Source organism: Petaurus breviceps, unplaced genomic scaffold (assembly GCF_028583685.1).
Source record: "Petaurus breviceps papuanus isolate PSGF00001 unplaced genomic scaffold, PetGlider_PUasm1.0 175, whole genome shotgun sequence".
NCBI classification, from domain to species: Eukaryota; Metazoa; Chordata; class Mammalia; order Diprotodontia; family Petauridae; genus Petaurus; species Petaurus breviceps.
The window spans coordinates 27,073,989-27,086,374 of NW_027185764.1; the positions used below are offsets into that span (position 1 = coordinate 27,073,989).

At 36.3% G+C, this 12,386-nt stretch overlaps 1 protein-coding gene across 5 annotated transcripts in view; it reads right to left on the reverse strand.

Moving 5' to 3' along the window:
• Positions 1 to 12,386, reverse strand: part of ARHGEF28 (Rho guanine nucleotide exchange factor 28) — a 397,204-nt gene that overhangs the window by 224,789 nt on the left and 160,029 nt on the right. The gene's annotated exons all lie outside the window — the stretch shown is intronic.

A 12,386-nucleotide genomic window follows, 5' to 3' on the forward strand; every position in this document is an offset into this window, starting at 1 on the left:
AGGAAGGAAGGAAGGAAGGAAGGAAGGAAGGAAGGAAGGAAGGAAGGAAGGAAGGAAGGAAGAAAGGAAGGAAGGAAGGAAGGAAGGAAGGGAGAGAAAGAAAAGAAGAGAAAAGAAAAGAAAAGATATTGATTATTTTTACTGAAGTATTTTCTTTCATACATTGGTCAGATACATGGTCAAAAACCTTTGAAAAGTTGAGGGGAAGTGAGTAAAGATACCACCGTAACATCTTGTTCATTTGGGGTATATTTGAGGAGCTCTTTTTGTACTCCTTTTCTTTAGCGTTATCCCAGTGAAAGATTAGGGATTAAATGAAGTTTCTCTTATGACAGCAAGTAAGACTGGAGCTTTTCTCCAGCACCAGCTATGTTGTAAACTTCCTTTTGGACCTGGGAGAGGAATCCATACATTTCCTTGAAGCACAAGCTGGCCTTGCTGGAGAGGGATATACAGTTTCCTACACAGTCAATGGACTGCATAAACTCTTAGAGATAGGGATAAGGTCTAGACCTGAGATTTTATTGGCATAAGAAACTCCCAGGAAAGTGAACTCTCTACTAATACAGGTTAGCACCTTCTCTGCCACTTATAGTTTTAAAGAGCATTGTGAGATTAAGTGGCTTGCTCAAAGTCACAGAGACAGTGTGTGTGTGTCAGAGGTATGACTAGAACCTAGGTCTTCCTGATTTCAAGGCCTGCTCCCTATCCAGTATGCCTTTCTAGCCTGATTTTAGTACCCTAAACATGAGAATACAAGTTTACCCCTGTGTATTTTCTCTGAATGCAATTATATATGCTAATAATCAAATCTCCATTTGAAAAAACACATACATACATGTATACATACTATAATATATACATATATGCATAAATTCATCCCAGCAATCCAATCCATCAATTATTTAATACCTATTAGGCATGGCACTAAGGCGCTTACATTCTGGGACATTACATCACATCATATCTTATATTCCTCCAGGTAGGGAGAGGACAGGCTTAAAATATGTTACCAAAGCAATCTAAACATGATTCTTTGAAAAGAGAATGAACATAAACAACTAGGGAGATCAGGAAAGACCTATGTAGAACTAGTATATGATCTAAGCTTTTAAGGAAAACAAAGATTCTAAGAGACAGGAATAAGGAAGAAGTATGTCCTGGGTATGTGAGAAAGTCTGTGTAAATACCAAGTTAGAGAAACAGCAAGCAGGCAAATTTGGTTAGAAAATATAGTGTGTGAGAGAGACAAGAATGTAAAATGAACCTGGAGGTCTTCCTGACAAGATGGCTGAAAGGGAGGCAAGTTTCCCACCCCCCACCTGTCTGCTCCAGCAAAGCCTTGAAGTTCACACCAAAACAAAAAATGATCAAGAAACCCATTGAGAAACTATAGCAAGTGACTTCTATACATCCCAGAACTACAGAAAAAGTCATCCAGGAGCCCAATGGAAATAGGAAAGAGCCCCCACCAAGATGAAGTGTGAGCATAGACAGCCATAACACATGTCCTGAGGCAACAAGAGTCAACCTCTCCCCCCACCATCACCAAGAAAGAAATGATAGACCCAAGGGGCAAGGACATATTATTTTCAGACATGGTCACTAAGTGGATTCATTTTGCTTGACTATGCTTGTTGCAAGGAATGCCGCCCTCCCTTCTCCCCATTAATGACTAGAAAAGGAGAAAAGTGTCAAAGATGATGAAAACAAGAGATTAATACTTTTATTTTTAATACACAGAAGAGAACAGAAGGAATTCAGAAGGAAGTACAAATAAGAAAGACAACTTTGAAAATAATGTGATATATATACATGTATATGTACATAAGCGTCTTTTAACGAAAGCAAGCATTATAAAATGGGAATTCCCAGCTTCATACACAATCCTCTTTCGGTGCTCTACTCTGTGTACAGAAATGCTACTTTTGTGTGTTTAGCTTAGAATTAAAATAAATAAACCTGGAGACATAAGGTGGAATCAAACTGTTAAAGGCTTTAAATGCCAACCTGCAGAGATGACAACTTCTAAATTGGGAGCTGGAGAGTGACACAGAGATGCATACTTACTCATGTATGTTATCTACCACATGATAATATGTAATTTATCATATACAGGTAATGTGTAATTATATAATATATTCAGATATAATATGTAAGTTTATAATATAATAACTACATAACAATATATGTATTTACAATTGTATAAAATATATACTATATGAATTATATATTATATAATTTATATATATTGTTGCAAATTGTTTATTATACATAATTTAATAATACTGTTATTTATTACATATAATTGCAAACCATTGTTACTTTAGCCTCTCTCTAAGCCTGCTTGCTAATTTTTTTTTTAAAGCAATCGGGGTTAAGTAACTTGCTCTAGGTTACATGGCCAGTTATTTCTGGGTGTGGTGCTAAGTGTCTGAGCCCGGGATTCGATCTCCAGGTCGTCCCAACACTGGAGCAGGTACTCATTGTGCTACCTGGCCGCCCCGCTTGCTAATTATTAAAATGTAAAATTAATATATCCAATTCACAGAGTTGCTATAAGGATCAAGGGAGATAACACACAAAGTCTTTTGTAAAACTTGAAGCACAGAATAAATGTCAGCTATTATTATTATGTAGTTATTCATTTAAAAATATTATCAACTCTAGTGCAAGCCACATCAGTACGTACACTTAATGCTTCACAACAACATTTTTCACTGAATTCACATGAAGGTTCTTCTTTGGTTTATACCTGTAGCTGCTATTTGAGGAACTCTTTACAATTTTGCCTTCATCGTGTAGCTGACCAGGGCTTTTACTCAAAAAGACCTCCCTCATCCTTAAAGCTGGATGTCCGGTTATACTATCAGTTCCTGTGTGTGCTATAGATAGACACACTTACATCACAATGTTTCTAGTTGGACTTTTACCAAGTCTCTAAAACCATCTGAATTTTCTGCTTTCAGTCCCTCCCTTCAGTTTGCTACACAACAGTGCCTTCATTTCCCATATTGGTCCAACACCACAGATCTCAGGAGTTCTTTAACCTGTTTCATATCATGGACTTTTCTGGTAGTCTGGGGATACCAAAAGACCCCTTCTCAAAATAATGGTGTTTGTTGATGAATAAAAGACATAGGATTACAAAGGAAACCAATTATGTTGAAATAGTTATAAAAAAACAAAAACATTCATGGACTTAAGCACCTCCGCCAAGAATTATATTACAGTAGGTATTGTTTTGATACACACAAACCAGCTAATTCTCAGGGTAAGCACATCTAACCATGGAGCGACCCAAAACAACAAAGGGTGTTATTAATGAAAATATCCCAAGAAGACATATCTGTCAATTAATGTAATTAATATAGCTATAAGTTAATATAGATATAAGATCTCATGGTCATATAGAAGGATAGTACCACTACTCTACAGAGTAAAAATTAAGGGTGGAAATTTCAGTTAGCTAAATCACAACAGGACATAATTCCTTGTGGAAATGATTAATTTCCATTCATTTTTATTATATATATGTAATTATATACATAATTTGTATTATATAATTATAAATTCCAAAAGTGTAATGTAACATAATTAATTTATATTTTGTTCAATCAATCAATAATTATTTATTAAGTGCCTACTGTATGCCGGGCCCTGTGCTAGTCATAGAGGATACAAATCCAAAGTGATCCAAAGTCCCTGCCCTGAAAGGGATATACTGGGAGGATATAGGTACACACCCTCTACTATTCTACTGGAAAAGAGATGTGCACACAAATAACAGATATTTCTATACATATGTGTATTGTATGTATATATATACATATGTGTAGATACATACATATATATACACACAATAAATTCAAAGTGATAAGGGGTAGGGGACAGGGAGTCTTTTTAAGGACAAGCCTTGAAAGGAGCAAAGGTCCTAAGAGGCAGAGGCTTCCACCCACCCACCTTCTATCTTCTACCTCCACCTTCCTGCCATACATAGTTGAAAATAGATATTCTAGTCTGCATTAGAGAGGAAAAAATTAGTTTCCCCCCAGTAGAGAAAAATATTAATAGTAAGCATTTATATAATACTTTAAGGTTTGCAGAGTATTTTTACAACCATAATTTCATTTGATTCTTTCAAGAAACTTGAGTAGATGCTATTATTAATTGTTATTACTATTAATGTAAACATTTATATAACACTTTAAGGTTTGGGGGGGTTTGGTTTTTTGCTTCTTGGAGGGGGGAAGGTAGGACAATTGGAGTTAAGTGACTTGCCCAAGGTCATGCGGCTAGTTTTGTATAAAGTGTCTGAGGCCGGATTTGAACTCAGGTCCTCCTGACTCCAGGGCCAGTGCTCTATTCACTGCACCACCTAGCCACCCCCACTCTAAGGTTTGCAAAGTGTTTTACAAACATTATCTCTTTGGATCTTTACAGTAACTTTGGGAGGTCGATGCTATTATTGTCCTCATTTTACAGATGAGGAAACAAAACTGAACAGAGGTAAAGTGACTGGCCCAGGGTCATATAGCTAGTAAGTGTCCGAGGCTAGATTTAAATTCAGGTTTTCCTGGCTCCAGGTCCAGTACTCTATTTTGCCACCTAATTGCCTATGTGACCTTTTTCATAGGAAATTGCACTTGTCATATATGGATACCAAAAAATTTTTTTAATTAAAATCTTTTAAAATCCCTTTAACTTTTATTTGAAGTTTTAGTCAAATACAGTCCATTTTGAAATGGAATTTTCCATATGCATCCACGTAAGAACTTCTTAGATGTGTGACTCTGGGTAAGTCACTTCATCTCAGAGTTTCCTCAACTGTTAAATGAAGATAAGCAGAATGGTACTTGCATGGCCTCTGTTGTAGCTGTTTATACTACATACCATGTGTTTGTCACAGTATAGACCCCTTCACAGTAAACAACCAAACCCCCAAATTTCTAAAGAATATGGGTGGGGTTAGTAAGCATTCCAAAAAGTCAATTTGTACATCAAACACAATGATGCTTCGATTGAATGTTTGGCCAAGATACCGAATTTCTTAATCTTCCCAGCATGGCCCAAAGCTGTTTTAGCTGTTGTAGCGCTGACAAGGAATTACGATGTTTTTAAACCTGTAGTTGATTGATTTAGAGAGCATTCTTTTCTGCACACCTTCCTACAGGGTATTTGAGATTATTCCCAAAACTTTTCTAGTTGTAGACAACTGCTAACATTCCAAGAAGAGGCTTTTATGGATTCAATTAGCATTGGACAACCCAATATCCCTACAAACACAGACGAGGTACAGCAAAGCATGACTGTTACAGACTGTGGATAAGTCCCCCATTTTGAGGCTGGCTATTTAACTTGGTAATGGAATTACTTAGGAGCCATAAACTCTCATGAATTTGATCTTTTGCTGTCTAGAACTGAACCTAGCACACTGCTTAACAAAGCCTGCACTGCTGGTGACTGTATCAGCAGAAGAGGAATCTATATCATATCTAGCTTTCACTATGGGCAGGATTCTTTTTTTTTTTTGGAGGGGGGAAAGTAGGGCAATTGGGGTTAAGTGACTTGCCCAAGGTCACACGGCTAGTTTTGTATAAAATCTATCTGAGGCTGGATTTGAACTCAGGTCCTCCTGACTCCAGGGCCAGTGCTCTATCCACTGTGCCACCTAATCACTCCAAATGGGCAGGATTCTTAACATCATTTATTCACATTTCACAGAACTGCAGAATCACCTGGAGCTGAAAACAAATACCATCTATAACTAGGTAATTTATTCTACACATAACACTTTATACTCTTGCTCTAGAGATCAAGAATTTTTTTTAATTTGGTACTTATTAAACTTTTTTGTATATCATGAACTCTTTTGGCAATCTTGTCTTTCTCAGGATAATACATATTTTTATCATTCATTTTTTTTATTTTTAGCTCCAATTTCTCTCCCTCTGTACAGCCCCTCCTCTATGCATTGAGAAGGCAAGCAATATGACACTCATTATACATGTGAAGTCGAAGCTCATCAGATGTCTCTCTAGAGATGGATAGCATTGTTCATCTTGGGTCCTTTGGAATTGTCTTGGATCATTGTCTTCATCAGAGCATCTAAGTCTTTCACAGCTGATCATCATTACAGTATTATTGTTGCTGTGTACAATGTTCTCCTGGTTCTTCTCCTTCACTTTGCATCAGTTCATACATCTTTCCAGGATTTTTCTGAAACCATCCCTCCATCATTTCTTACAGTACAATAGTAGAATAATGTTTTCAAAGGCATAAAATACAAGATAACATAGGCAATCAAAGGTTAGGGAAAATAAAGATACAACTTTTTTTTCCTCTCCAAGGTCATAGACAGGGGGATCTGCAGACCCCTGCCCTATAATATATCTGATAACTGGCCATCTAGTCTTTGCCTAAAAGCTCCATGGATGAGGGGGAAGCCAGGTCCCCCAGGAGGCCATTCCTCTTTGGGAGAATTCTAATGAATAAGACGTTCTCACACCAAGTCTTTTCCCACTCACTTGTTCCTCCTTGTCCCCAGTAGCTTCCTTTGCCTGTTGTAGTTCAGATATTTTCAAATCTTTGTTATCCTCCTTTATCCTCTCCATTCTCCCCCTCGAGAATATCAGTCAAAGAGAGAGAACAATAAACTCATTGAACTGAGTAACTTTCTGGTGACTCTACTTGTGGGAGAAGGGGGAGAGTTAGCAAGAAACTGGACATTCTGATATTTCAAGGAATAAAAAGGAAAAAAGATTTTTCTTTCAAAGTGAAAATTCAGCAAAGTAAACTTGAAGTAGGCCACAGAATGATGTTTGCTGAAAAGAATTCTGCTTATTAGATGCATTTCAAGTCTCTAACATGATCAGGAGTGGGGCGGGGGAAAAAGAAGAGAAATCCAATTTGCTACTGGTCATGCTTTCAAAATGAAATGTTTTCTCACCAACTAAATATGCTTCTTCCTGTTTGGTTAGAGCTAAGAGTCATTCAGAACTCCTCTTACTGAAATAAAATTGCCAGTAATTATTATAAAGGCTACTGAAAAAAAAGTATGACCTGGTCAGGATCACCCAGACATAAAATCAAAAGATTGAATAATATGTTACACTCATGAAATTATCTATATTAGTAAGTGACTCAGAGGTTATAACTTGGGGAACACAATGAATCTCACTTGGCCTCAATTTCCTCATTTGAAAAAGGAAAGATATAATTGTTAGTTTAAAGCCAGATTCAAGTCTACAAAAAATGACCACCATCATCTGTGACCCCACAGCAAGCCCAGTTCAGCAAAATGCCATGTTCTTTCCAACAAACTACAAAATTTTAGGACATTTCACTCTCAATATGGTGGCACGGAAAAAGTAACTCATCCAAAGGTACCTCAGTTACTAAAAAGTCATTTTATGATCCATCTATGTTTCAGGGCCATTATATCCTACCTAAAATGAAAATACATTACATTTCTGAATGAAATAATGGGCAACCACATCTACAGTTCTAACACCTGGCTTACCAATGACATATATCAACCATTGCAATCCATCCCTTTTCATGCATTAAATGAAACATTTTGGTAACGAAACACAAAAGGAAGAAATTTGATTAATATTCTGTGCAGTTTTTACAAGTAATTCTGTCCTCTTCTTACTGCCCTCTAAATAAAACAGAGAGGCTATGCCTTTAAGAATTAAACAAGATGCTAAAGCCAGAAACTGGGGAGTCAAAAAACAGCAACTTCTCTCCAAGACTTTGATTATCTCAGATTTGTCTTCTTTTTGTGAAGGATATCATGACTTTGGGGTGACTTCCTATCACCTCCAAAATCAGATAAAAAATGTTCTGTTTGGCATTCAAAGTCCTTCATAACCCACCCCCCCTCCTGCCTTTCCACTCATGTTACACATTACTCCTGGACACATACCCTTAGATCCAGTGACAGTTGTTTCCTGTGGGTTCTACTTATAAAGGCACGCCATCTCTCCACTCAAAGGCAATCTCTTTAGCTTTCCTCCATGCCTGCAATGCTTCCCCTCTTCCATTCTGCCTATAATCAACCTCCTGGCTTCCCCGGGCTTCCTTTAAGTCCCAACTACAATCCCATCTTTTACAACAAGCCTTTCCCAACCCCTTTTAATTCCGGTACCTTCTCTCTATTAACTATTTCCTGCTCATCTAGTCCACAGCTCGTTTGTGTATATTTGTTTCATCACATTCAGTCTCCGCCATTGGATTGGGAGTTTCTTAAGGGCAGACACTGTCTTTTGCTTTTTTGTATCTCCAAGGCTTAGCACAGTGCCTGGAACAGGGTAGCCACTTTATACATGTTAATGGATTGGTGCAGTCAGTGAGATCTACAGCACACATTTTCTTTTCAATGTTTTCTGGAATCTTTTTTTTTAATCATTTAAATCAACTTCATAAAAGAATGGACTTTTACTCTACTTTCCAAGCCTTTGGGATTAAGGGGATGGGGTTTCTGTGGTGTAGGTTTAATGGTTATTGCACCTAGTATAGGGAAATCTCAGTAAAGAAACTTCTACCCAAGCAAATCAGCAAGTCATTAGTAATTCCACTTGAGAGTTGTCTGGGAGAGGTTTAAAGACTTACCTGTGCTGTCACACAGCAAGTATTTGTCAGAAGCTACACTTAAACACAGTTCTTCCTGAATCTGTGTATTCTGTTCACTCTACCCCTCCTTGTCTAGCTTACATGCACAAATTCTTACATATCTAAATGTGCAAATATAAATGAACTTATAATAGACAAAACATAAATAAAATGGATATTTAACCAATGAAACTATTATCCAGTAAAAGGTAGACACAGGCTTATACTACATTTTTCAAATTAGATAATATAGTATGCTTTGCAAAATCTAAAGTACTACAGAAATGTCATTCATTAACACTATCATGAATAATGTGTACGGAAAAAGTATTAGATATTAACTAGTCTACACAATAAGTTTTCAAAAACCTTCATTTTTAAAGATAATCTAAAACCATCAGCAGTGAGATGCAAAAATGTAATACTCTACTGGTATGATAGAAGGGATTCTGGGTTGTCAAAAGCATACAAACAGCTCACCAGCTCAGGCAAGTTCTACCATGTTGGAAAGGTTTTGAGTATGGTCCTAGAAATGGATTTTTGCCTGCTTTCCAAGGACCACCTGAGTATGGATAACCTTATCACCAGTAAGCTACTCACGAGGCGATGATTTTGGGGGGTTGGGATGGGGTGGAGGTGCTATAGCAACTCATGAAACAAAAAAAAATTGTAAAGTGGTCTTTAGTCCTGTGCAGACACTTTCTGTTTTGGAAACAGTGGCAGAGGGACAGAAAAGGGCACATAGAGTACTAAGAATTATGGAGTATTTAAACTATGATTATTATCAACTGGTATTACTCTAAATGTGAGATCCTTGTCCAATGTCTAATAGGTCAATACTGTAAAGGTGGTGATGAGTCCTATCAATATGAATATTATCAATATAAATTAAACCAAAAAAACATAAGAACCTTGTAGCTAAAAAAAGGGGAGGGCTGTCTTGCATATTCTACATAGAGAAGCAAATAAAGGAACTGTTAGAATTGGTTTTATTGTGCTTCCAAAGGCACTAAGAAATATCATGTCCTGGGGTAGGGTCATCTTGCCTCATGGTACTCATAATAACTATGACCAACAAGACTACCAGGAAAATAATAGCAGTTATTTGTTTTCATTTGTTGCAGGAGATGAGAAAGCAGATAAATTCTAAGAATTAACTCAACAAGGCGCTCCGAATCTGAAATCAGCATATACTTGATGACATACATTCATCAACTTCAATGATAGTGTATGGGGGTGGGGAGACAATGAAAATATGTTGGAAATATAATAAAGTGAAACTGACAATAATGGTCAGCAAATGGCAGGTTTCCAAAGTGGGAGTCATTGCCAAATCAGTTGTTCATGTATATTTAGACTATTGACTTGTAAGCAAAAATAAAAATACTCAAATTACTTCAACCAACTCCATCTAAAGAAACTTGATGCAAAAAAATGAGAAACAGATAAAGAAACAGACATGGATTATCCATTTCTTAAATAAATTTAACTGATATGAAGCAGTTAACATAATGAAGAGATCCAAATAACCCAGACAGTGCCGGCAAACATTTGATCACCAAGTAAAGAAATATGGCAGGCAAGAGTAACAACAGTTTAGAATAATCTCATTTTTAAAATTTTATGGAGGAAAATTATGAATAATGTCTCCTCATAAAATAACAAAAAGTTATGAAAGAAAAAAATTACATAATGCTTGGTGTGAGATCTTATTAAAGTTAAAAGTACAACAGACAAAAATCCTAAAGATCTCTCAAGATTTATGCAACAAATTGTTTTTTTCATCAAAAACAATGGAACCACCATATTTAGGTTCTAACATCACCATGCCTCATGTGTAATATGAGGAAATAGCAATGCCAATTAAGGAAAACAAAGATGTGAAGAGTAGCTAAACTAGACCAAGTATGGAAAGAGGAGATCACATAAGCAAATTGTCCTTTTTTTGAGCTACTAAAATATGTACCATGTGATTACAATTGACTATTCTGGAGGAAATGATTCAGAGAGGGAAAAATGAGTCTCAGAGAAAGAATCTAAATAAACCAAACCTGATACAAATATCCAGAAACAAAATAATGATCTTTGCATACAGGTTGGATGTTAGAATATCAGTTTGCCTTTAACAAAATCTTTCACATTAAAAAAAAAATGCCACTACTTCACTGAGTGTTGGGAAGCAAATTCCTCTGGAAATGCTAAGACCAGTGAAGATTTTTTTTCACTTACATATCTTTTCTAGACTGTAATTGACAGACCAAAAATATTTTTTCTTCTGGTTTTTTTTCTACTGAAGCTCTTTGTGACCAGAGTAATTGTCTTACCGTAACTATTATGCTATTATTTGTAAGTTATAATTGAAGCACTGCTATTCATTTATTAATGTCATTGAATCAATGTGTTGCATTGGAATGGAGCAGTGGCTTTAATAGCTAATTAGTCTATTTGATTGTTGGGAAAGTGGTGCTCCTTCCTAAGATTTGACCTATGCCAATGTGATAGTGATGATATCATTAAAGATATATGTCATGCAGAGGAGAGATATCTATCTGAGGGTAACAGGAAGTATTATTTCAAAAATCATTAATATTTCGGTCTTTATCATCTTCATAAAAATCTTTATAAATATAATTTACGTACATGTCAAGGACATTTTTGATGAAGTTATAAGAAGGAAACAAGGAAGCTTTTTACACAGAACATTCTTCAGCAAATCACTTTTTTGTCTTTGGAGCCCCAGTACCTAACATAGTGATTGGAACACAGAAGGTACTAAATACCTATTGATTAAGCTCCATAATCATACAAAGAAGTAAAAGATTAAAGAAGGCAGCTAGGAGGGGAAGTAGAGTACCAGACTCATCTTCCTGAGTTCAAATTCAGCCTTAGACACTTACTAGCTGTGTGACCCTGGGCAAGTCACTTCACCCCGTTTGCCTCAGTTTCCTCATCTGTAAAATTATCTGGAGAGAGAAATGGTAAATGACTCCAGTATCTCTACCAAGAAAACCTCAAAATGGGGTAATGAAGCATCAGACATGACTGAAATGACTATAAAACACCCCCAAAAAAGCCTATGGAGAGCTGGACAGAACAACAATATCAAAAGGTACAAGTGTAAGATCTTACTATGCTTACTATAGATTTTTTCAAAAAATGTTATTCAGTTGTATAAATTTAATCTTAAAGAACCAAAATGATGTCTCTCATGCATATATGAACACTATATAAGACCACACAAAAGACATGACAAGAGAGAGAGCTGCTCTCTGATTATAATAGCAATCAAGGCAAAAAAGAGATAGACATATTTACCATAAAGGTATGCTGCTATCACAAATGGTTGAATAAATCAGCATTAAGTGCTGATTACTCTGTACCAAAGACTATGCAAATTTTGGTATAGTACAGAATGTAAATGGAAGAATCCTCTCTCTCTCTCTCTCCCTCTCTCTCTCTCTCTCTCTCTCTCTCTCTCTCCCTCCCGCACACACACACACATAAACACGTATGCATATACATATGCATACGTATGAGATGTCCCAAATGTTCTTGTTTTCCCATGAAACTGTGCAGATTGCCTCAAGTCCCAGAACAGTATAGTTTCCTAAATGTGATCCCTAACCATTAAAAAGTTCTGTCCAATTTTCCACATATTAAAAAAAAATTAAATGGATGAAGAAAGCCTACTTACTGTCCAAACTATGATATAAAATTGTACAGAATGGCCAGAGAAATGGTCCATCTCAAATACACAAAATATGTATGTA